Source organism: Amphibalanus amphitrite, unplaced genomic scaffold (assembly GCF_019059575.1).
Source record: "Amphibalanus amphitrite isolate SeventyFive unplaced genomic scaffold, NRLGWU_Aamphi_draft 000130F_arrow, whole genome shotgun sequence".
Classification (NCBI taxonomy): Eukaryota; Metazoa; Arthropoda; class Thecostraca; order Balanomorpha; family Balanidae; genus Amphibalanus; species Amphibalanus amphitrite.
Genome location: NW_024881625.1, coordinates 781,966 through 806,135, shown reverse-complemented (window position 1 = coordinate 806,135; position 24,170 = coordinate 781,966). Strand labels below are relative to the sequence as shown.

The following is a 24,170-nucleotide window of genomic DNA, read 5'->3' as shown; positions in this document are numbered from 1 at the left end:
TTTTATTTAAATGATGGCAAATATTTCGACCCCCATTGAGGAGCCTTTTTCAATGCGAAAGTACATGGAATAATAAACGATGCAGACAGTGCAAAGAATGCAAGTTTCACATCAGCAAAGTAATCCTTGTTTTTCACGTGGTCGACATCACAAGAACTTCCGTTAAGTCAAAAATTAATATCCTATCTGGCAAAATACAGTGAAAAAGTAAGAATTTAAATGACACACACTCACGAATGTAGAACAGGCTCATTTTGTATACTGCTAAACAATGACACTACCTGTGGATTCGCGTGAAAACAACTAACGTCACTAATTACGGCGGTCAGGTCAGGTGATGACCTCATGATGGGACCTGTCGACCTGTCGTGTCGTCCGTGCTTCATATCGGCGACATGTTCCTTCATACGATCACTTTTTGGCCTTCCGGTCTCCCCGACGTAACTCGCGCCGCACGAGCACCGGATCTGGTAAATTGCCCCCTTTTTCTTTTCTCCCGACACAGGGTCTTTGACTCTTACCAAGTGGTCTTTCAGCCGCTTTGACTTGTGGGCCACGACAACTCTGCGCTCTGAGCAGTTTCGCTATCTTTTCGCTGACGCCTGGTACGTAGGGCACCGCCGCAAATGCTTTCCTTGTACCGGTAGAATCCTGGATATTCCTACGGATATTCCTCGTATGAAGGAACATGTCGCCGATATGAAGCACGGACGACGTGAGACTTCTGCCACCGCCAGACATTTTGATGCATGTGGAGGTGATGTAAACCCGTTTGAGGCAGCAACTCTGGCCATCGAAAGCCACTGGAAGAAAAGGAAAATCCGTGAGGCTATTGAGATCAGACAGTCACGCCCTTCGATAAACATCGACAGCGGGGGCGTACATTTGAGCCCCATATGGGACGTCGTTTTGAAGTAGTCGCATCGGAAGAAAAGGAAAATCCGTGAGGCTATTGAGATCAGACAGTCACGCCCTTCGATAAACATCGACAGCGGGGGCGTACATTTGAGCCCCATATGGGACGTCGTTTTGAAGTAGTCGCATCATGTGGTTTATCAGTTTTTCGGAATAATCATAGTTTGTGCCAATCAAATCACACGAGGATGCTATCTGTGACTTGTTGGATGAAGTGAGTAGGGCAAAACCTTTTTTCTACTTTTGTGGTGTCAGATGTGGTAGGTACGGTGCCCCCGTAATTAGTGACATTAGTTGTTTTCACGCGAATCCACAGGTAATGTCATTGTTTAACAGTATACAAAATAAGCCTGTTCTACATTCGTGAGTGTGTGTCATTTAAATTATCTTAATTTTTCACTGTATTTTGCCAGACAGGATATTAATTTTTGACTTAACGGAAGTTCTTGTGATGTCGACCACGTGAAAAACAAGGATTACTTTGCTGATGTGAAACTTGCATTCTTTGCACTGTCTGCATCGTTTATTATTCCATGTAATTTCGCATTGAAAAAGGCTCCTCCATGGGGGTCGAAATATTTGCCATCATTTAAAATACATTTACTCAGTCTTGACTGAGACTCTGAAAAGTATACCATTAACTTATCAACCTGAGTAAAAGATAAAATGACTTTAAAGTCCCACTGAACTTGATGTACTTTGATTTCATCCGTATTGTAATAACTGGAGCGCACTGTTCCCATTTCGAGGTCCATTGGCTTGTCTTATGTGGCGTGTTAATTACCTACCGTTACTTGCAGTTCTGCATATCTGCAATAACGAGTGGCCTTTCCTGAAATGTGTTTTTAAATTTAGGCCAGTGTCACCTTTTTTTTAGCTAGGTATAGACTACGTGACTGCTGCATTTGAGCCGTCACTCACCGATGAACTTCCCAACAATATAAGTTATGTAGACGGCCGCCGTTGTTCGGAGCCAAGGCTATAGAACTCCAGTTAAGGACACCAGCCGTTTGACCTTGAACGCCGCCGGCCGGCCGATGACGTCATTGGAGGCAAGCCGGCTCGGCGGACACGTCGGGCGAATGCATAGCGGAGGGGCGTTGGAACGTTGCCGGAGCCGGGGAGATATTTTAATGTGGTTGCATACCACCATTGTTATGTTGATTGATCTACAGACTGCTTTCTTATAAACCTCGATGCATCCTAGGCCTGGATGGTGCGTACATTCGTAGAACGTTCACCCCGTCCGACGTCCGTGGTCGAAGCTATGCATCTAAAGACCATAAGACGAGTGCAATAACGGCGACCCGATCCCGTCTCTGGCGAATCTAGAGGGGTCGTAAGGACCCTGGCCGGATCTGACCGTCTATTTTTAGGGAAACGGGGTGGGTGAATTGACAACCGATGGTTTAAGAGATGATGATAATTGATCCCGTCGTCGATTGCTGTTTGACAGACAACACATGTTGTACTGGGCGTATAACCATCAGAGGTAATGACTGAATGTAGGCAAGCATAATTGGTCTGTCATATTGTTTAGGAATATAAAATCGTAATGGAGATAATTGAGGATATGATCTCTATTCTCTACATTACGGGAATTCACTAATTACTACAGCCCATAGTTGCACCGCCTGTTGTTTTACCATCGGTCCCAGGCAACTCCAGGGAGCTGCAGTACCTACCCGGCGGCCAAAGCGGCCACCTCGTCGACTCGCAAGTCGCAGGTCCTGTGGGGTTCCGTGATGCTTCAGTGCTTCACCCACAGAAGCACGGGTATAGCAGTAGGATTTGGGGTCAGGTGTCTGTCCGCATCTTCATGGTAGGTATAACGTATACAGCGCCTGGTCCCGCCGAAGCGCGGTATCGACTGTGACTTATTCACAACTGGCGGATCCAGGAAGCGGTCTTGGTCACTGCGGGGGCTTATCCCAAAAAGGTTTCTCCGAATCAATTAAAAAAACTCGGATTTCGATTAATTGCGCACTGCTGTGCAGTGTGATTAACCAACATTTCCTCAGAAAAGCTGTGAAGTTTTCTTTTATTTTCGAAAAGCGATTTCAGGCGCTGCCCCGGTTGTGGGGGAAGACGTTTGCCCCGGCCCAAATGCCTTCCCCTGGATCCGCCAGTGGGTTGCCCCACCCCGAGCTTTACTAAAAAGGTCTTCAAACCCCACCAGAAACCGATGGTAAGGTGAATTTAAACCCAATAACTCATATCTGTCTGCCCGCCTAAATATATGGTACGGCACCCGGCCCTGTCGGAGCTCTGAGCCGATCGTGACATTTTCGGCTTTCCCCATCCCAAGTTCGATTAGACACCTTCTCCCTCCCCACCCGATTGCTGATGTCAATTCAAATTCAATATCTCATCTCTGTCTTCCCGCCCATAACCCATTCATTGCACACCGTTCAGCGCCCGGCCCCGCCAGAAGTATCCTAGCGCGCTGAGCAGTTGCCTCCAGCCGCGTCATCGCGAGGCCCCGCGCGGCCCATAACTGAATACATTGCGCGAATAGCCGTGTCTCCCCCCTGTTCGGAGCTCGCTGACCCTGGATAGCTGCTGAAGTGTCCCGGCTCTGCCACCCAGTTGCACCAAGACGGACGAGCGAAATTGCATATGCTTAGGCTTGTACAAAGTATAATTCCAGGAAATACAGCCATTAAGTATAATTTTGTCACACACAACCTGCTTACGTTCTAGCATTCATTCAATGATTTATTCATTCATTCAATGATTCATTCATCCATTCATTCATTCATTCTGCCATTAATCTCTTTTTCCGGTATTTGAAACGTGTGTTAATAAGTATCACTATTCACTTAACAAAGGAAAAAAGCGGCATATCATTTGTCGACGACTTACCGCTTTTTTCCTTTGCATGGGAGCGGCCGTATGGCTCTGATACAAAGGCAATTAACGCTATCTAGCATAACTTACACCATATACATATTTTAAAGCGACACTCCCACCTTAACATTAGTTTTGAGTTGAGATAGCCAAATTGGTGGCCATGGCCTGCAAATACCGGTTTGGGCACTCACAACATCGAAAAATGCTTTAATTCGAAGATATGGAATTTCAAACTTGCAGTTTTCGCATTCTAAGGGGCTAATGCATTGGAATGCCCCCTTAGGATTTGTGACGTCAGCGGAGATCTAACGATTTTTACATCTTAAACTAAAACCATCGTTAACACGTGGTGGTATACGCTACTTTGCGCGCAACGTCTGCCGCACTTTAAGGCTGCCAAATTATTGCTTCCAAATAAAGTCGCTAGTAACAGGGGAGATCCCAAAAAGTGAACAAAAGTAAAAGCCTAATATCTTGAAAACCAGTGAATATTTTTCGGTGAAATTTGGTAGATATTCGTTTTCGCTCTTTCTGAACCAAGGGACATCACTTTCATGCCAATTCATTAACTTTTTTGAAGGTGGGAGGGTCCCTTTAAATATAAAAAGGTACTATAGTACGCACCACACCGTGGCGTGAAGTGATGGAATGGTGGTAAAAAATCAACCAAGCACTACTCTAAACGTGAATAAATAGACATAAAAGGCCAGAAATCGTTCTTCAGCTCCCCTAGCACTACTCTAAACGTGAATAAATAGACATAAAAGGCCAGAAATCGTTCTTCAGCTCCCCTGAAAAGTTGAGTTTTGCGAGATACCCTTTTTTCCTTTGCTCGGCAGTTGTCTCCTGTGGGATTAAGCGACACTGCTTATTCGGTCTCTGTCTCTCTCTCCCTCTCTCTCTCTCTCTCTCTCTCTCTCTCTCTCTCTCTCTCTCTCTCTCTCTGTCTCTGTCTCTGTCTCTGTCTCTGTCTCTGTCTCTGTCTCTGTCTCTGTCTCTGTCTGTGTCTGTCTCTCTCTCTCTCTCTCTCTCTCTCTCTCTCTCTCTCTCTCTCTCTCTCTCTCTCTCTCTCTCTCTCTCTCTCTCTCTCTCTCTCTCTCGGTGTATGCATGCGTGTATGCACGAGGGTGCATGCATACATAAACATACATTCTTACTAGCCAAGCATGTATGCATGTATAGACAGTTCGAATAGGGACTCGTTCTACCTCACACCATAGGGGAGAGTGGGGAAGATACCCAGGCTGGGAAAGACGCCCCATCCCTCCCCCCCCTAATGGCGATTCAAAAAATAAAACCTGGAAATTAAAGGGACAGTATCACCATTTTGATGAAATTTGACATTGCATAGGCCCCACCTTTCTGGTCCGGGAACTGAAGACCGATCCTCGAAGCTCCACACCGTTATCCCGCTATCGCCGCTCAAAGTACGAAAGGTGTACTACACTTTGAATCGTGCTTCACTATCTTCACTGTTTAAATGTTTGCGCCGTTTTGAATTGACCGGCAGTAATAAAACTTTTACCCTGGTCATTTCATCAAATTTTATAAAGCCAGAACGTTTTTCGCACTTATTCATCACCGTTAAATTCATTAAATAGTCGTAGGCAATTTCCGCTGTTTCCTTCGGATTCTAGCGGCTCAACAAAGGAATTCCTTCAGCTTGAAGGAATTCCTTCAGCTTGTCACGTGATATCTTCTGGGCAATACCTAATGCTGCCTTTCCAAACGACAACTCAATCAGAAGAGCGGCCGCGTAAGCGTAGCGTCAATAATGTATTATCTGCGCCAGTTCTGTAGTAATTTCGCAGGCTTCCAAAGTGGCGGCCATGCTTGTAGTGGTGGTTCGCTCATGAAAATGACTCGCTCATGAAAAAATATTTTTCACCGAGTTCGGTCCTCAAACTGTTTTTCTGATTCAGAAAAATAAGAAATGCTAGTAAAAAAAAATCAGCTACATACATTGATTTTTTTCGATGATACTGTCCCTTTAATGCTCTTAGCGTAAAGCGGAATCCTTCATTGTTTGCTGCTTAAAAATTGCCTAGCTCAGCTGTGCAACGGTGGGCTGGTGGCTGCATGTTTGATATTTGCTGATTTCAAAAAGAAAATATTTTGGTGTCAAAACATGAATATCATAGGTGAACAATTTTCATGCACTTTGCTATTGTTGTGATGCATTCACATGCGTGGACTGTGTCCCAACCAGTTTGGTTCAGGGTTTAGTTTTAGTGCTAGCAAATTGTACTGATTGTCAATTCGGTACCTTGGGAAAAGATGCCCCCTAAATCCGTACGCTGCCCTTCAAGAAACCTGTCGAATCATTTAGTACATGCTTGTAGTGAGAGACAAGAGGCGATTTGGGACTATTGAGATATGGTCAGTTGCTCCCCATGCCGGTCTCTCGGGCCCGAGACTCGGGCCATACGCCGACTTGTAGGCGGCATCTGACTCTGAGAGCCCTCACGACGGCCTCTATGGGCCCCATTAATAGCTTCGAGACCCCTCACAGCATCTTTAGAGGGCTTCCACGCTGGCTCCACGGGCCGCACTGGCATCTGATGTCCCTTCGATGATCTTGAGGGCCATCAAGCCTCATGAAGACCGTTAAGGGCCCCACAACGGTCTTTGAACGCCACCACGGAGGCTTGTTTGGCCGCACTGGACTATAATGGCCCCACGATGACCTCTGAAGACCCTCACGACGATTTTTGAGGGCCCTTACGATGGCGTTAAAGTGTCTACCACAGGCTAGAAGGGAACTGATTCGTTCAGGCAATTCACGTGCCCATTTATGCCACTTATACCTACTCAGGAGGGGCATCTCCCCCCTCACGCCAGGGGCGTCTTTCCCACCCTCTGAGGTGGGAAAGACGCCCCCTTGCACTACTTCAGGAGAATGATTAATAGCAAAAAAAAAACTATCACATTTCAAGCACGAAAGTGACATTTTATGGAAAAAAAAATGATGTCGGCTTCCGTTGAAACCAAGTTTTTGCTTTCCGGGCGTCATTTTTGAATAATATATGACATTACAAACCCCTGAGCATCTTTCCTCACCCTCCCCTACACTTAACAATGCTCAACTTATGCTTGAAAGTTGAAGAGCCTTACAGTGTTGCTGCATCAGTATCATGAGTTACTGCAGCCCCACTTTGAATGCAGTACGTTTACTTGCCAATAAGATCGGCAATTCAATCACAAATGATTTCCAGCGCTTTTCCGAGCCGCTGGCCCAGCGTGCGCCGGTGCTGTGCGGGTGGCCTAGCTGCAGCTAGGCTATTTCCCGGCGCCGGCCGCCGCCGACCGGGGGCGGGGAGATTGATTTAGGTGACCCTGCGTTGGTCTGGTGCGTATAGCACTCGCTTATTGTGGCTCGAGCCAATACAGGGAAGTGGTGCAGTAGAACCAGTCCTTCGATATACAAAATTAAAACACCCAAGAAAACCAAAGATAATAGCCGTTTTCACGACGGGCTATCCGGCGAATGCACCTAATTTGACCAAATCTGCACCTGATCTCCTTTACAGCAAATAACTTCATTTTATGAATTTATTAAATGCGTACCAGATGGCCGTCGTGAAAACGGCTATGATGTTACTCTCACAATTGCAGAAACGGTTAACTCGTCCTTGAATGCTGTTAACCCGGATTTAATAGATCTCTCGGTCGTTAAGGGGAACAGTTAACAGCTCCATTTCGTGAAGTGGCGACAAATCAATTTCCGACTCGTCAGTCGGTCGCCTCAGCACGACACTAGGCGACTGATTGAAGTATTGATTCAACACACTTTCTTATGACCGTTTTCAGTAGCGTCCCTCGGGAGCTAGATGATCCATCAGTTTCTGATCATTTACGATGAAACACGGACGAGACACATGTGCGAGTTATGATACTTTATCGTGAATGTCAAAACAAAAATAAATAAATAACACTGGCAGCAGTAAAAATAACGACCACATAGGATAATTCCAGTGATGAGTCTTTCCTTTTTGAACATCCTTAAGCCAGTAATGGTAATTGCAGCCCGTTTCCCACGGAGCCAGGCGCTCGTATTCCCTTCTCAGAGGCGACCGAGTGACCTGATAGCCTGCTGCGCGCACAGCACGCCCGCGGCACGCTACATTAACTCAGGATGATGACCTCACACTCAGCGAGCCTCATTCATAGGTCTATCTGTGCTTGTAGCTCCCCAATCCGCCTTCGTTGTCCCGACAGACTGCGTATGCTCTTCAGCTTTTACTAATGCCATTTTCCGTCTTGACGGGTGTGTAGGGAGCGGTTTTCTGACACGGCTATTTCTCATTCTGGCGGGCACCATTACACAGATGGTGTTTCTGCTCGGGACAGACGCCGGCCAGACTGCAACTTGGCCCTGAAATCGGGACATTCAGACGGTCGCAAACTGCAGTTCGGAAGCGGCCAATGGCCATCCGGCGCAGTGAATAAATTATGAATTAATCGCCAATCAGCTGGCAGAGCGGTGCTAATTAAATGACAAGCAGGCAAGACACTGGACAGGGCTAACACCTCATTGGCCAGCGGAATCCGACCTTCGGGTTACGGCCTGCCCCGACCATCAACCCGTATCGCGTGCGTCCAGTGAGACCTTAGGAGTGGCCGAGTCCCCTCCAGGCAAAACTGCCCCCTCCCCCCCCCCCAACACGGGGGCGCGACGGACGACGCACGTCTCAGCACCACTGAACTCTATAATGTGGAATGCGCATCGGCCGCCAAATGGTGTCCAACGGTGCCGCCATGTTGCGCAGACCAGAAAGCGGCCGCCGCCTGTGCTGGGGAATAGGGAATTCGGGACCTCGATTTACGTTTGCGGTCGCTGCATCCGTTACGCTCAAGCTATGTGGACACGGAACCCGGCATCTTACGCAGAATTGAGTGGAGAACAAGATGAAATCCTAAAAAATCATCAGCTATAAGGAACTAATACGTTAAACCCTTATAAGTGAATGGGGAAATATGAAAATTGTTATTTTGGTGCCGAGAATGATCTGAAACTATCTCAAGCATATAAAATCATGATTTCATGCACTCTTTGCAAGGTTCTATGCTTCATATTTGCATTGTTGCTCTTGCGTGACGTCATTTGTGACGTCACAAGGGTCACCATTTTTCTTCAATAACTCCCGATCAAATTGAGCTAGCGAGTCGGGAAAGCCACCAATGGACTCAGGAAGACCTGCCGAATCGAATGATATGCGACATGACCTCTTTCGACCAACTTCGTGACCTGGGGGTGCTGACCTGACCTTGACCTGAGGTCAACACCCTAAGTTGACCTGACCCGAACAAAAAGTACATCACTCGATGCGCCTGAGCTAGCTGAACACGATGATACCAAAATCGCGGCTCTACGGCCATTTTTGGCGAAGTTATTTACCAAAAACCGAACCCGTGCCTTAGATCACTTGACCTGACCTCAGAGGTCACCGGTTGACCTGAGACCCTTACAGCGGGTTCCTACCAGTCACTCTGCATTATACTTTGCCGCATACGACCACTTTACCGCTTGATTCTAGTTTGATTAGCGGTGCATTAGCGAGGTGGGTTCAATCAACCCCCTCGGCCGGGGCAAATGTAGGTCAGGCGAGTGAATTTGAGGAATTCTGAAGATACGATCGTGTTCCCCACTCAATTCTGCGTAAGATGCCGGGTTCCGTATCTACGTAACTTGAACGTAACGGATACGGCGGCCGCAAACGTAAATCGAGGTCCCGAATTCCCTATTCCTCAGCACAGGCGGCAGCCGGTTTCTGGTCTGCGCAATATGGCCGCCACCGTTAGACACTACGGCCAATAGGGTTGAAGCGGCATTGCTCCCCTGTGCTCAGCACTGACATGAGCTGTCTTGTCTATTCTGATTGACCAGGATATATTCACCTTTGGTTGTATTTCGATGCCTTCCGGTCTTTTGCGGAATTTATCCTCGCTGCGCCGGCCTCCGTATAACTCACGACTCAACCTGACGCCTATGAAGTATGAACCAAGGCACTTTTATTGACCTGGACATGATTCAAAGTCCTAAATGTTACAACATAAGGGGATATCTTCGAGTGATATTCAAGTGAACATATCATGGACCACACTCATATTTCATACACATTCCGTTGACTCGCTAACTTCGTGATTTATCTGGGTTGTTCTAGCCACTATTGGAATCCGAGGTCGTCTCTTACATACACACCTATTAAGTTTGGAAAAAAGTGACGCATAACGACTCGATTAAAGACCTATGTAATTACTCAATTAGAAATCAAAACCGAAAGAATCTTTGCCATAGCTTCCTCACGTGTAACCCGAAATAGTGAATTACTATCGATAAGTTTATCACCTAATCATCTGCTGAAATCGAACGCCCAATTTGGATTGGTATTCTTTTCATACGCAAAGGTTATGGACCAGACCACGGACAGTTCCTTGGCCAGTTCATCCCCAGATAACAAATAGGGACGAGCGTGAGCGTATTGGGGTAAGGTGGCTCCCGATACCCGGTCACACGGTATGCTGAATTGGTTCGGAGGCCTGCTGGATTAAACACTTGAGCGGGGTCCGCTGGCTCTAAATGGCAAGTCCATTATTGCTGTTATGCTTCTCAAGCTGCTCTAAGCCAGCCTGAGTTGACAGGCGACAGCTGAATCGTTTTCGGAGGGCAGTTGGCCCTCGCGCTGTCTGGCCCGTTGTAGCCGCTGTTTTCCTTGGAACTTGCTATGGGACGACCTTCGGTACACGACACCAAACAACCAAACAGCGGCGCCCGGATGTGCAGTGACCGAGAGGTGGTGTCCGGCCCGGTCCGGCCCCATTAGCGGTTCGCCCATTATGGCGGCATCTCCCAACGGTGGCTTCCGGTTAGTATAGTATTGCTTTGTGGGACTTCAGGCTATGTATGACATTCTCTTTCATTCTTGGCAGATTTGTTTCAAAATTAGCGTCCGTTGTGTTGACGGGCAGATAAAATGCTATTTGTTTTACAAAAACTAATCGAAGACGCTTTCTACCAAATGTTTCCACCATCCATGGAAAGTATATCGCAGCATACCCTGTATTCTGTATTGAGTTGTAATGTGACAATTATTCCATAAATATGCAAGATGTTACAACAAAAATTACCCGACGTTTCGTTTGTTTCAACTTGTTCAAGGGTAATGAATTACCGTTGCATGTTGCATGAATTACCGTTGAATTACCGTTGCACCGTGGGTAATGAATTACCGGTAATTAATTTTCCGTTCCACACAAAAGTCGTACACGAGGGTCGAGTATAGGCGACCTTGAAAAAGAGGACCATTTCTAGTGTTTTTCTCTTACGCGGCGCCAGTGAAAGCTTACGCGGCGCCAGTGAATGCGCGGCAGACACGGCTCCCGCTGCTGCCATCCCCCTCGCTACTCACGCCGCGCGTGCCCTCGGGCACTTCGGAAGGGAACGCAATCAGCTGTTAGTTTCCAATCCAGGTTCTCCTTCATCCATGACGGTAGCTTTGGAAGGTCGTCTGGCACCTCTAACCGTAAGAAGCACTCTTGTCCTGTGAACCAGTCAACCGCATATAACCTCTCTTTTGAGAAAGGAGGTAACGCAGGGCGTACTGCGAGCTGAAAAGAAGCGAATGGCGACCGCTTTGAGCGATGTCAGCTCTGAAGACCTCCGACCTACCATCCTGGTAGAAGGCAGATAGGGTAGGACACTAGCAGATGATTTTTAAAATTAGTGGCATTTCTTCTGCGACACATTTTAGGTTCTTTAATAATAAATAGGTACCGGTGAAAGGAATTGTGATTAAATGTCTGGATGCAGACCTTACTTTCTGTATCGAAGGATGACTCCTTATGAAATACACGGATTTTCCGGACAGCTTCGTGACTGTAATCTTGTCACTTCGTCAGCGGCATACAAGTAACATCTGAAATCTAGATTGATAATTCATCTATTCAAACAAGGTTCAGCTGTAAGAGAGCATTGTGATGTCAGATGTGATACAACTTGCCGACATGTTAACCCGCGCGGGGCTGGGGTCTCCAGCCGAACGCGCGGGGCTGGGGGGGGTAAATTTTACCCCCTCCCTGTTATCTCCCGAATTAATAGTCCGATTTGGAAAATTCAAACGCCCATCGAAAGATCTCATCACGAACAACTAAAAACATGTACTTATTTTTAAGTTTGAGGTCAAGGTCAAGGTCAGGTCAAGGGTACAAATTGCAAGTTCCTACAGTATCGGCCTTGCACCGTAGTTGCCGAAGATTGGAGTCATGGACTGAGACTGATTGCCCAAAACGTGTTCTTAGGCTACCAAGACAATATTCGTTGCATACAATATCATTCAAAGGTCAAGGTCAAGGTCAGGGCAGGTCAGGTCAGGTCACCAAAAACAAAATATAGAAAAGGACATGTGCGACACATGTTTTATGGGTCATTTTACTCGGACCACCTCTGGATGAATTTCAGGTCGAGGTCAGGTCAAGGTCAGGTCAAGTGAGGTCAAATTTTGAAGTTGGTTTTTAAGGCCTAAAAAGGTGTCTATCTGATGCAGTTTGTCACGGCGAATCGAATGGTGCTATTTTTGTTTCCGTACGAGGTCTAGAACTTCCAAAAAAAATCATTTTTCAAGAATTTTGTGTGTCGTGACGTCATAACATTTTGAATAACTCCCACATTTTTGAACCGATTCTTCTAAAAATTGGTATGTAGGTGCACATAGACCACTCCTCTGACATATATTCCGGTTTTTTCGATACACTCAAAATTTTGGATTTTATAATTATTTTCCCAAAAACGTCAGTTTTTTGAAAAAATTTGGGCCAAAATCCAAAATTTTCAAAAAACCGAGATAGCCATTTGATAGACAAAGTATAATTACGTATAACCTTTTTTGTTACGTCTTGATTCCTTTAAAAATGAAGATGTTAGCGGCGTTTGAAATTTTGCCGTTTTTGAGGCGAAAATGGCGAACATGACGTCACTAAAACGTCAATTTCTCAAAAATTTTCCGACGGATTTCGCTCAAATTTTCAGGGAACGTGTCAAATTGATGTAAGAAAAGGTACTGAAAGTTTGGCGGCGCTGCGCGCCGCCGTTTTTGAGATATTGCAAATATTCGCGAGGGGGGGTAAAATTTACCCCCCCAGCCCCGCGCGGGTTAACTCACCTCATCATCGGCTTATTGGGCTGATCATAAGTTCAGAGTCATGGCTTAGTTGACGTAGCGAAATAAATGCCGCAATCAATTTCGTTTGTCGAGTGCCATTTTACCAACTCATTTTTGATATTTTGTTTGTTTTTGGGCTTTGGCAGGTCGAGAGTTCCGGAAGGCTGCTTAGCTCTCAGTAGACTTGGGCGCCAAGCACGGTCGCACTGATGTCGACCATGTGCTCCCTGGGCGAAACACTGTCGCTAAGGAGACGGAGCAACGAGCGACCGTCGTCCGTGACCGGCTGAGGGTTGAGGTCTCCGAGCAGCCGCACATCGCCGCCAGTACCGAACTCTGGACTGACGAGAAGACGTCCACCTCCTACAACACTATTAACGTGTCCTACATCGACAAAAACTGGCAGCTTCAGAGCAGGGTGCTTGGCACCAAGCCAAGGTCGGAGTGCCAGCCGCCACGCTGGAGCCAACATCTTCGCGGCCATGCGGCAGACTCCGAGGCTGTGGGCTGCTGGCGGGACGGCGAGCACATCAAGTTCGTCACCGACACCGCGGCAAACAATCGACTCGCCTTCCAGGGAAAGGGACGAGGATGGCAGAGCTGCTTCTGCCACAACCTCAATCTGATTATCCAAGAAGCCGTGGGCGCAACAGCCGGGGTAGCTGAACTTGTGGATACCGGCAAGAGGCTCGTCCAATTGGCCAAAAAGTTGCGGATCCCCACGGTCGCGGGCACAAAGCTGCCGTTCCCACCCGGTGGAGCCCCGAGTAGGTGATGCTGGACTCGATCCTGCACGCTCACTTCTCGCTGGAGGGACTGGCCGACCGGGAGAGCATAATCAGCCTCATGGACCAGCTCGAAAAAACGACATCGCCAGAGTGGTGGACGTTCTGCGCTTCTTTAACGAAGCCAGCAAGCAGCTGTCGGCATCGAAGCATCCGACATTATTTCTGATGCTTCTGGTGCTTTGCGCACGCGCAGCGGCACCTGCAGCCGGCGGCTAAGGATCGACGCATTGTAGCCTCGCTGAAGGCCAACCTACGCCTTCGTGTCGAGGGGGAGGTTTGCAGGGAAGATCGGCGACGACCGCTATATGGCGACGGTCCTGCACCCAAGGTACCAACGCGTCTAGCAGAATATGTCCTGGCTTACCGAAGAGCACCGTTCAAGGATCCAGGAACTGGTGAAAGAGAAGACGACGGAGGCGTGCCTGAGACGACTTCCAGGAAACGCCGTTGGAAAAGCCGAATGAGCTGTCAACGCCGTCGACATTCGGAAGAGCAGAGACGACGGATGGCGCCTTCGGCCTGGTACTGCATGCCATGTCAGACGAAGAGGGCGACAACCTACACGTGGCAAACGAAGACCGGCCCGAGGTGCGCGCCAGAGTAGCCGCGCTACGCGAACTCCAGGCGTACATGGAGAACAAGGGAGGTCGGGACGTTTCGTCTGGTGCGGGCCTCTCCCAAAACTGGTAGCGCAACGAGGCGCGTCTTCCCGGTCTAGCAGACCACGCCAGACAGCTGCAGTACACTCAGCCCCGTCAAGCAGCGCCAAGACAGAGCGCACCATCTCTGACTTCTGAGGACTGAGGCCGGGAGGACCGGGATCGAGAAGCGCCACACACGGCTCCTTTCGAGCCGCGTAGGTACTCTTGATACGGGATAATAGTGATCTACTGCCGTGTAGTTCTGCTCGAAGAATCCCGCTACTGGCCCGTGCTTTTATGACTCGAGGCCATATATAGAAGGTACAGTCACTCCCCCGCCGACAAACCAGAGACAGATCCTGAGTGACGTCATCCCTGATGCTCGCGAGGGGTACTCCATTCCGTAACAACGTAAAAATGACAAACTTCATTTGAAGATTATTGATGGTACTTTTCACATATCGCTCAACCGTTTATGTCTCTCGAAAGCTAAACTAATTTTCTAGCGACAAAAAAGCAGCAATATGCTAAGAAATGGCCGGTTTTGAAGATATAAGCGATTTAAAAACCTTCTGCAGTAACAGAAAAGCAACGTAAAAACGCATCGAGCTTATATTTTTACTATAAATAAATCATTTTTTATTATGTTTTCAGATAACGTTTTGATATGATAAACAACTTTATTACTTTTTTATTATTTGTAACTTAATTTCAAAATAATGTTTTTTAAAAAATGGCAGCTGTTGGCAAGAAGCTTGGAAGCGGTTGTGGCGCACCACGCCATTATTGTCTTGAGGCCCCCTTATGATGTCATCAAAAGTGGAGTGACATGGGCCTGTTACGACTGAGCTTGAGTGTGAAGTGAGGGTGATTATCTGCTGTAAATTTCTTTGTAAGCTTTAAAATTATATTGCTCTCTGTTCTGCTGTCTTTTTATGCCTGTTACTTGCGCTGCAGCGACCGACCATTTGTGCTTTGTATTGCATGGGGATGTTTGTTCCGAGTCGCACCGAATACAGGACTGCCAAAAGTGACTAGCACGCTTTCCTACATTGAAATAAGTTCTCCAAGAATCAGTCAAAAAAGTTTAAACGAAATTTGCATTGACTTGAAGACAACACATGTAACTACTAACTTGTATCACACATTAAAGGGAAATAAAATCAGTTGTAGCGTTCAGAACACGTTCACCGAACAACTACAAGACGTAACCGAACCTTGCTGGCTGGCATTCGCTATTCAAAAGTGTGTTGCTACTGGCCATTTAGAAAAAGCTTGCCTATTTTCTAGCATTACACCAGGCGTTAACATAACTTGAGCGAGCAAAGCCAAAGGCGTACCGCAATTGTAGTTTCCTATTCGGTCAACACTAGCCGTTTTCACAACGGCCATCTGGTACACATTTGGTGCACATCTGGTGCAGATCAGGTGCAGGTTTGGTCAAATCAGGTTCAGTGTGTCTCTTAGTAGCCATCAGCTAGGGTTACACTAATTGCTTATATGCCTGCTTTGTCGTATTATCAGAGAGCATCATCGATTAAAACACTGAAATAAATTCATAAAATGAAGATATTTGCTGTAAAAGAGATTAGGTGCAGATTTGGTCAAATTAGGTGCACTCGCCGGATAGACCATCGTGAAAACGGCTACTGTAAATTTGTTTGTTATGCGCATTTACAGAAGCAAAAGTATTTGGGGTCATATTCATGTTGACCGGACGAAAACGAAATTCTGATCCATCACTGACCTGCAATTGAGAAACAAAAAACTTGTTGTCTTCTAAAGACGTAAAAGTAAAAATAAAAACGTCTGACTTCATTCACATTTGAAGCTCAATAAGAGGGCCGCAAGGATTCACAAATATAATGTGATGCTGGACTGACCGACGTCATATTTTTTATATCTGACCATAATTTATAGACCACCGAAAGTCACGGGCAGTTGTATCAAAAAGCACTTTGTTACAAAATACAATTGAGTCAAATCAACATGAAGGAGGCTGGTGATTATCTCAGAACAACTACAGCACAAGAAAAAATTCTCTCATACAGTGGGACAGGATCGTCAAAACGGCAGCCCTCCCCCCCATTTCGCACGTCATGCACATAATACGGAGCAGCAGAAGCGACAGGTGGATGCAGGGGGGTGCGCTCCGGGCTTTTAACCCGCTCCCCGTAGGCCAGGGCTATCGGCGGACCCTTCCACCCGTAGGCGGGGGGCGTTTCGGTCCCCCCTAAGATCTCGGAAACTTACCGGCCGATTTTCAAAATTCATACGGCGTTCAATAGCCCCACCGGGGAACTACCTTGAGACCAAATTTCATTGACCTAGGTCAAACCGATGACGTCACAGGTCAGGTCAAAGGTCGGATTTTCACCGTTCACAGGCATTTCAAGAAATGTGTTGTGAAATCGAGTACATCATTGGTAAGTTATTGAAAACCATGGATGGTGCATTGTTCGTCAAACACATACTTTGCTAGCTGAGGTCACTGATACCAGGTCAGGTCACAGAGGTCAGGTCACTGGGGGGTCACAATATGAAAGTGTCATGTGATACATGTTTTATGGTCCATTTTACATAACAAATGCGATTATGTGGGTCAGGCAGCCTTTGGGGCCAGCTTAGGTCACGTTTTGGTGAAGGGCAGGTCAAGGTCAGGTCAGGTCAAATTAAGTCAAATTTCAAAGTTGATATTTTTGCATAAAATGGCTATTGATTCGATGCAGCTCGTCACAGGGAGTCTAATGGTGGTATTTGTGTTGCCCTACGTGGTCTGGAATTGCCAAAATTGAGTTTGAAAATTTAACGTCATCATTTTTTAACAGTTTGTTTCGCTTTAACTTGGAAAAAAAAACGAGATATAGATCTGAAATTCTGTATGTAGATAGAGGATGGTTGGTACTTTCATATATATTCCGGTTTTTCGAAACTCAAAAAACTTTTTGGATTTTTTGGCTAATATATCCAAAAAATGCTTTTTTGATTTTGGGGGGGGGGGGGTCAAAACTCACAATTAAAAAAAAACGAGATAGCAGATTTGTAGCCCTATCAATTCTACACCTTTTATTTTTATTTTTGATCATTTTTCTGTATCTTCAAAGCTGCAGGCCTGACAGCTCTTCTCGCGAAGGTCTTTTTTCGCTCGAAAATGGCAGAACATGACGTCATTCTGACGTCGTTTGTGGTCAACCTATCCTCTAGAGAGCCCGGGTGCACTATAGTATACATGGCTTCAGCGCCGTCTATATCGCTCCGATGTACTCCGAGATCACAATAGCTATGGTCATACCAGGGCACTAAAGAGTCGGGTACTCCAGTTTTTCCTAATATATACTAGAATTATACTATATCATCTAGAAAAACAACTAGAACTGGGAGCTTTTTCCTATATACCGAAAATTATCCTAGGATATGGCTGCGCTGAAGCGCGGCGCAGCTGGCGCTCGTGTTTCAATACATTGCGCTTCATATTTATGTTACAGGCAAAGTGAAAACTCAGGCATTTTGCAAAATGCCTAGGCATTTTGCAAAATGCCTGACCCGCCAGGCATTTTGCAAAATGCCCAGGCAGTTTGCAAACTGCCTGACCCACCAGGCATTTTGCAAACTGCCTAGGCATTTTACAAAATGCCTGACCCGCCAGGCATTTTGCAAAATGCCTGGGTTTCCATATATTCCACCACCATTGACTACAGGCGTTGATCATAAACGTTCCACTGTGACTGACCCCACAACACATTTCACATGTGTTGTGGGCACATGTGACACATTCCACGGTCACGAATACAGGGTGTCACGAAATTGTTGCGGGATGTTGTACTTGTGTCCCGAAATGTATTGCATCGTAGTTGCGTCAGTGTTCTCCAGCACCTCGCTGACAAGTTATCAGCGGCCACATGGTCTGTCCCTGCGGCACCTGGTGAAGCTCAAATAGGCCTCTGTAGCCCATCATGCCCCAAACGAGAATCCCCAGTGCCCAGTGGGTGTTTCACCGTCTCGACGGTGCAGCGCCTCTGAGCTGCTGGCCCAGAACTGCTTGTCGGGACGGTTAGTGACTAAGAAGAGCTCTAATAGCCGTTTTCACGACGGGCTATCCGGCGAGTGCACCTGATTTGACTAAATCTGCACCTAATCTCTTTTAATACAACAAATATCTTTATTTTATGAATTTATTTCAGTGTTTTAACCGATGATGCTCTCTGCTAATATGACAAAGGAGGCATATGAGCAATTAGTACAACTCTAGCTGATAGTTACTATGAGACACACTGAACCTAATTTGACCAAATTTGCACCTAATCTGCACCAGATGTGAACCAAATGTGTACCAGATGGCCGTCGTGAAAACGGCCGCTAATATCGCCTCACGGCCTCATCATTGAAAAGTCTGAATCTCTAGTCCTGAATAGTCCAGATTTGGTGGGTTTTGTCGAAATCCAGCTGCATCACTTATGGATGACGGTAAGTCAGAGTTGCATGGCCTGAGGTTGAGCGGCTTCAGCTTCAGGGTAAAATCTTCAGATACCGGGGGATGGCTGATTTAGATGCCGAGTGCCCTGGTCCAGATGCCCTGGTGCCGGACCCGTTCAAATTACATCCATTCAGCACTCAGGAGGGGCATGGAGGGACAAGACCGCGCCAACTGCGTATCAAGTTCGTGACACTCTGTATACTTACGCCTTGCGTCAATTCTGTCGAGATGGAGCCAACGCTGAATGGACTTGAGCCACCGTCTCCGTACCTTTCGTATATACGGAGTTGTAGCCGTGTGTATAAAAGCTGCGATGTCCAGTATTCTGCCCTGGTGGGCAACTGTTCCGGCAGAGACGATTGATAATGTACCTAAACGTGTAACAATCGAATTTTCGTAAATTGGAAGAGTATTCTTTTCTGATCAATATCAACCCATAGTATTTTCAAAAAGCCACCAAGAGCTCTTAGAAACAGTACAATCATTGTACCGAGCGCATGTTTACCCACGAAACCACGCCCGGTACTCGGCACCCGACGGCCGCTGGGGCTCAGTGACCTGAACTCGGCGGCGCTACCCGGAGAACGCAGTGTCCCCTCACTTGGTGCGCATTGACAGCGATTAACTTTTGTAAGCGGCAGTTACAAATGATGCTTATTGCTTACCTTTACATCGTTGCTAGTGCGAGTTTGATGTCAGGCATTTTGCAAAATGCCTGGGAAAATATTTCAGGCAGTTTGCAAAATGCCTGGTGGGTCAGGCAGTTTGCAAACTGCCTGGGCATTTTGCAAAATGCCTGGCCGGTCAGGCATTTTGCAAATTGCCTAGGCATTTTGCAAAATGCCCGAGTTTTCACTTTGCCTGTAACATTTATACACAAGGCGGCTTGTGGTTTCACGCGGTTCCATGGTGTTCTCCCTTCATTTAAAGACTTACAAATTGTGCTGGCTAAGTATTTAATAAATATCGTGTGCATTAAAAAATTGGCTCTTCATTATGCATGTAATTGTTTGAACAAAGGCCTTTCTGAGTAACTGTGTGCAAATTTGCAAACTGCTGTACTTGACTGGGTGGTGGGCCAGCCTCATGCTTTCTCATTTTTTCACTGTTGCGTAACAATGTTTTAAAAAAGAAGTTTCAAGGAATTTTATCAATTGTGATGCATGGTGACACCTTTCGACTTAGCTGTGAGCATATTTGGTATAATCGTATTGCAAAGATTGCGTACACCGGCTTTATCTATTTGCAATGGCAGCTTTCGTACGACATTTGTGTATTGTCTTTTCTATGTTGGTCACTACTCGTTTGTATGTATTTTTAGAGCCCTAACAGGCTGATGAAGGAAGACTGAAGTCTTCTGAAAGCTATCATTACTAAGAAATGAAGCTGGTGTTATGACTTATGAACAGTGAACAGTGTCCGAAAATTTTATTTCAGTGTGAAAAATTGTTCTTGAAAATTGGAGATGAAAGTGGAAAATTGATTTCAGTTGGATGTCATTTCCCACCCAAAACTGGCAAATTTTGGGACATTGGTTTTGAACAAACTTAACAATACAATATCACTGTCCCAGGCTCTAGCTGAATAACATCAACATATAACATAATGGTGAAGTTAGATAAATATAGTAGTCTGATGCTCATGAGTAAGCTATATGAAATGTATATTTTAGAGAAGAGTTGTATAATATTTCGAGCACGGCTCGTCTTCAGATTCGGCCTATGTATCTGAAGACGAGCCGTGCTCGAAATATTATACAACTCTTCTCTAAAATATACATTTCATATAGCTTACTCATGAGCATCAGACTACTATATTTATCTAACTTCACCATAATCTTAATCATGCTCAGTTACAGCATTCAATTCCTTAAAATATAACATAATGCTTTGTGTAAGCATCTCGTACAACTGTGTTGCTGTGATAATGAAATCAAAACACATGCATCCTGCATCCATGAAAGTGGATAGTAAGTAGAAAGAAGCATTTGTTGCCACATGTAAGTGATAATTGTGCAATTTCTTGGTAATTTTAGTTTGTATGAAAACGTGTAAGATTTAGGTGATTGAAACTAAACATGGAAGATAATTTTTAGGTCAGTTTTTACTTTTTCTTTTTTAATGTTGTTCTTGATATTCACCTGACCGACCTGACGTTAGGTGACCCTTAGGAGAAATCCGAAGTTAACGCTTTTGAGAATAAGGGAGTTTGATAAGTTTTGTAAGTTTCATCTACCTGCGATAGATCTCCTTGAATTGATGGAGTTGCTATGTTACGACGTTTTCTAGACCGTGCAGAGGTTCACTTATGACGTCATAGGTCAGTGACCTGACCTGACCTGAAAATGAGGTTGGTGCCACAAAATCCGGCTTGAATCAAAGGTCAGGTATACCAACTTACAACCCTCCATCACCAGCGCGCTCACCCCTACTTTACTTTGCAGCAATGGTTTGCCGCACATTAACGATAAAAGTTTTGATCTGTCCGAGATTCGAACACAGGACCTTCCGATGTATCAAAAACATGGGGTCATATATAGATGAATATCTCGAAAACGGTTGGATGGGCTTGAACTTTTCGTCCCAAAAATGGAAATAAAAATGTTGTAGCTATCTTTTGACATACTTTGTGTGTGGATGCCCACACTACGAAACCTTGAAAATCGAGCGCGAAAAGTCGCATTTTAACACGCAACCCTATGGGCTAGTAGGAAAAGTCACGCCCATGCTGCCATATGACTTTGGAGGGGGCTGGGTCATACCTTAGACTGATCCAATACCTGCCATCTGGTGCCAAAAACAAACCTTTGGTTGCAAAATTTGCCGCCAGGGGCCTTTTCGACTTCGTTATGTCGGGGCGACGGACGCGTTCAGGTGAGGCTCCGACATGTTTTCTTTTTTTCTTATTAACATGCCATGTTATCATCATTTTTGATATGTTGCTAGTTATAAGAAAGGTGCTGTGCAAATATGTGAATAGTTATTTTTGCTTTAGCGTTCGTAATTTTGACGAAATGTGTTATCGTACTTGATTGTATACTATAGTAAACATCCGGACTTCAGACTTCATTTCATGCCACCCGATGATGCAAGTGCCCTATATCTTATATTCCACTCTCTTGAAAAAAAAACTTTATTGCATCGTGACTGTAAGACACATATCAATACCTATAATTGTCGTACCTAAACCACAAAATTAAATCGTACTTATTGAATGTGTATACTATGGTATCCATCAGGATTCGCTCGTTTCTTGATTTGTGTACTATAGTATACACTTAGGCTTACATTACAACAGGACATGTGCACTCAAGTATACATTCAGGACGTGAAGCGTAAACATACTTGTGGTTCCCACGGACACATCTCAATAATTATTGCGCTAAAACATGGCACAACGTTAGGGACCGGTTAGTATGGTGTTGCACACAAGTCAGTCGGGGTACCAGTTCACACTCAGGCACGTAAACGACTCACCTTTGCGCTCTCTCTCGTTCATCGCCCTAACGGCGTTTTACTGGTATTTGATGGTAAAATACTGTTTTTGAATGGTTCTTTGAATAAATGGTCAGACTACCAAAAGGGATCGTGGCGTCACAGTCTGCATGCCATCACTGAAAAGTTAGGTCGGATTATAGAGCGAAGTTTGATAAACTGTGCTGTTTTATAGGTGGCCTGTCGTCTGCCAGTATCAAGGCCATACTCGAAGCACCTGATTCCGGATCCGACCTAGATGTATCTGATTCAGGAGACGAGTACATCCCTCGAGTCGATCCTGCTCCTGGGTCCGACAGCGAGTGACCCAGTGTCCCAAAATTACAATTTGGGTTGGGTGTCTGAGTGAAAAATTCGAACCTGAAAAGGTCATTGAGAGTGGAAATCAGCTGCAAAATGTGTGATAGGAATTTGATAGATGAGGAAAAACTTGACTATTTCAGTGCGTGTTTAGGGCTACAGCACTGGTGTCGGTGTTATTTCGCTCACTTGTGCAAAAGGACCATTTGAGAGTGGGAAATTCGCTTCAAAAATCATATGCTATCATTGCCTCTCTCAATACGATCATTGTGCTCGTATTGTGTTTTGTAAGCGTAAATCGGAACATGTCTCACCACTACTGAGTTCGCTTGCATGGCCCACTATTGATGATTTGATCAGCAAGCGAGATGTTTTATTTGTCTGAACTTTGTTGTGGTGCCTACAGAGTAAAAAGAATCAGCTTTATGACAGTAATGTGGCCTGGGGAAGGAGGTAATTTTGGGCTGTGACGTCACATATTTGAAAGTTTGTGTTTGGAATATGGGAAGCCTAAGATGTTTAATGAAAAATAAATGCCAGAACCGTGTTCCTGGTCATCCAATCTATAAAGTCGGGCACAATTTAACTGGTTTTAACAACATTTTAGAAGGTGGGATAGTTCCTTTAATTGTTGCTATGGCGACCGAGCAGTACCTACGATTTTCATTTGTCAACAAGTGCTTGCGGAGCTGCCGCTCACACTTTTGAACACAGTCTTTACGCGTCATATCTGAAACATGTTTCGTTTGGCTCCAAAACCATTCAATTCATCTCCTTCAAAAGAAGTGTTTTGTAACATTTTCGATATGTTTTTTGGACTTGATTGCTAGGTCCATTCATCCTATCTTGCGTGAGGATAGTCATCACTCGGGGCCCAGTCGTTGAGACCAAGGAACAACGACGAGGAGAAGGTCTTGTAAAAAGTCGCAGCGATTGCATTGAGCATTAAATGACGAAAATATTTTTACCCTCCACCGCCTCAGGCGATCACGTGCCGTCACCCACCTGGTTTACATAGCCTTGGGTGGATGCAAAATGTGCATGTACAAGTACATGCTGAATAGTACGTACTCTCTTGTATGAACTCACCGATAAATTGGCTGAGAGGTCGACACCACGCTGGGCACCTTCTGAAGTTCTGATGTCCTTCCTGTCACTACTGCGAACTGGCGAGAATCGCACATGATTTCGTTGGATCGAGGCGTCCTAGCTCCGGCATGGCTGTAAGACTAGACGTTCCTTCTCGAAAGCCAGTATCCAACGCGACCGCGGCCTCGTTTTCCCCGGACGTGACGCGGCCGTGCCGGTCCCTCGGCACTCCCCCGACGACTGTCGTCGCCGCCGACGGCGCGCGTCGCCGCCGCCCCGCGCCTGATCAGGTGGGCGGCTGTGATGGATTCCGCCATGTCTGGATGCCGGTGGCAGCCTGGGCCAGCCCGATAAGTAACGCAGTAAGTGTCAGCTCATTTCAATCAATAGGCATGGCAAAAAAAAAAACGATTCAATCACGACTGTTTTTCAGTTAAAGGGACCCTCCCACCTTCAAA

The 24,170-nt window shown here is 45.9% G+C and overlaps 1 protein-coding gene across 1 annotated transcript in view; it reads right to left on the bottom strand.

Annotated features, from left to right (window-relative positions):
• Window positions 1-23,942, bottom strand: part of LOC122381919 (alpha-1A adrenergic receptor-like) — a 102,008-nt gene extending 78,066 nt beyond the window's left edge. Inside the window, exon 1 of the mRNA XM_043366705.1 lies at window positions 23,713-23,942. The gene's annotated coding sequence lies outside the window, so the exon portion shown is untranslated. The remainder of the gene's footprint in view (window positions 1-23,712) is intronic.
• Window positions 23,943-24,170: the final 228 nt, after the last annotated feature.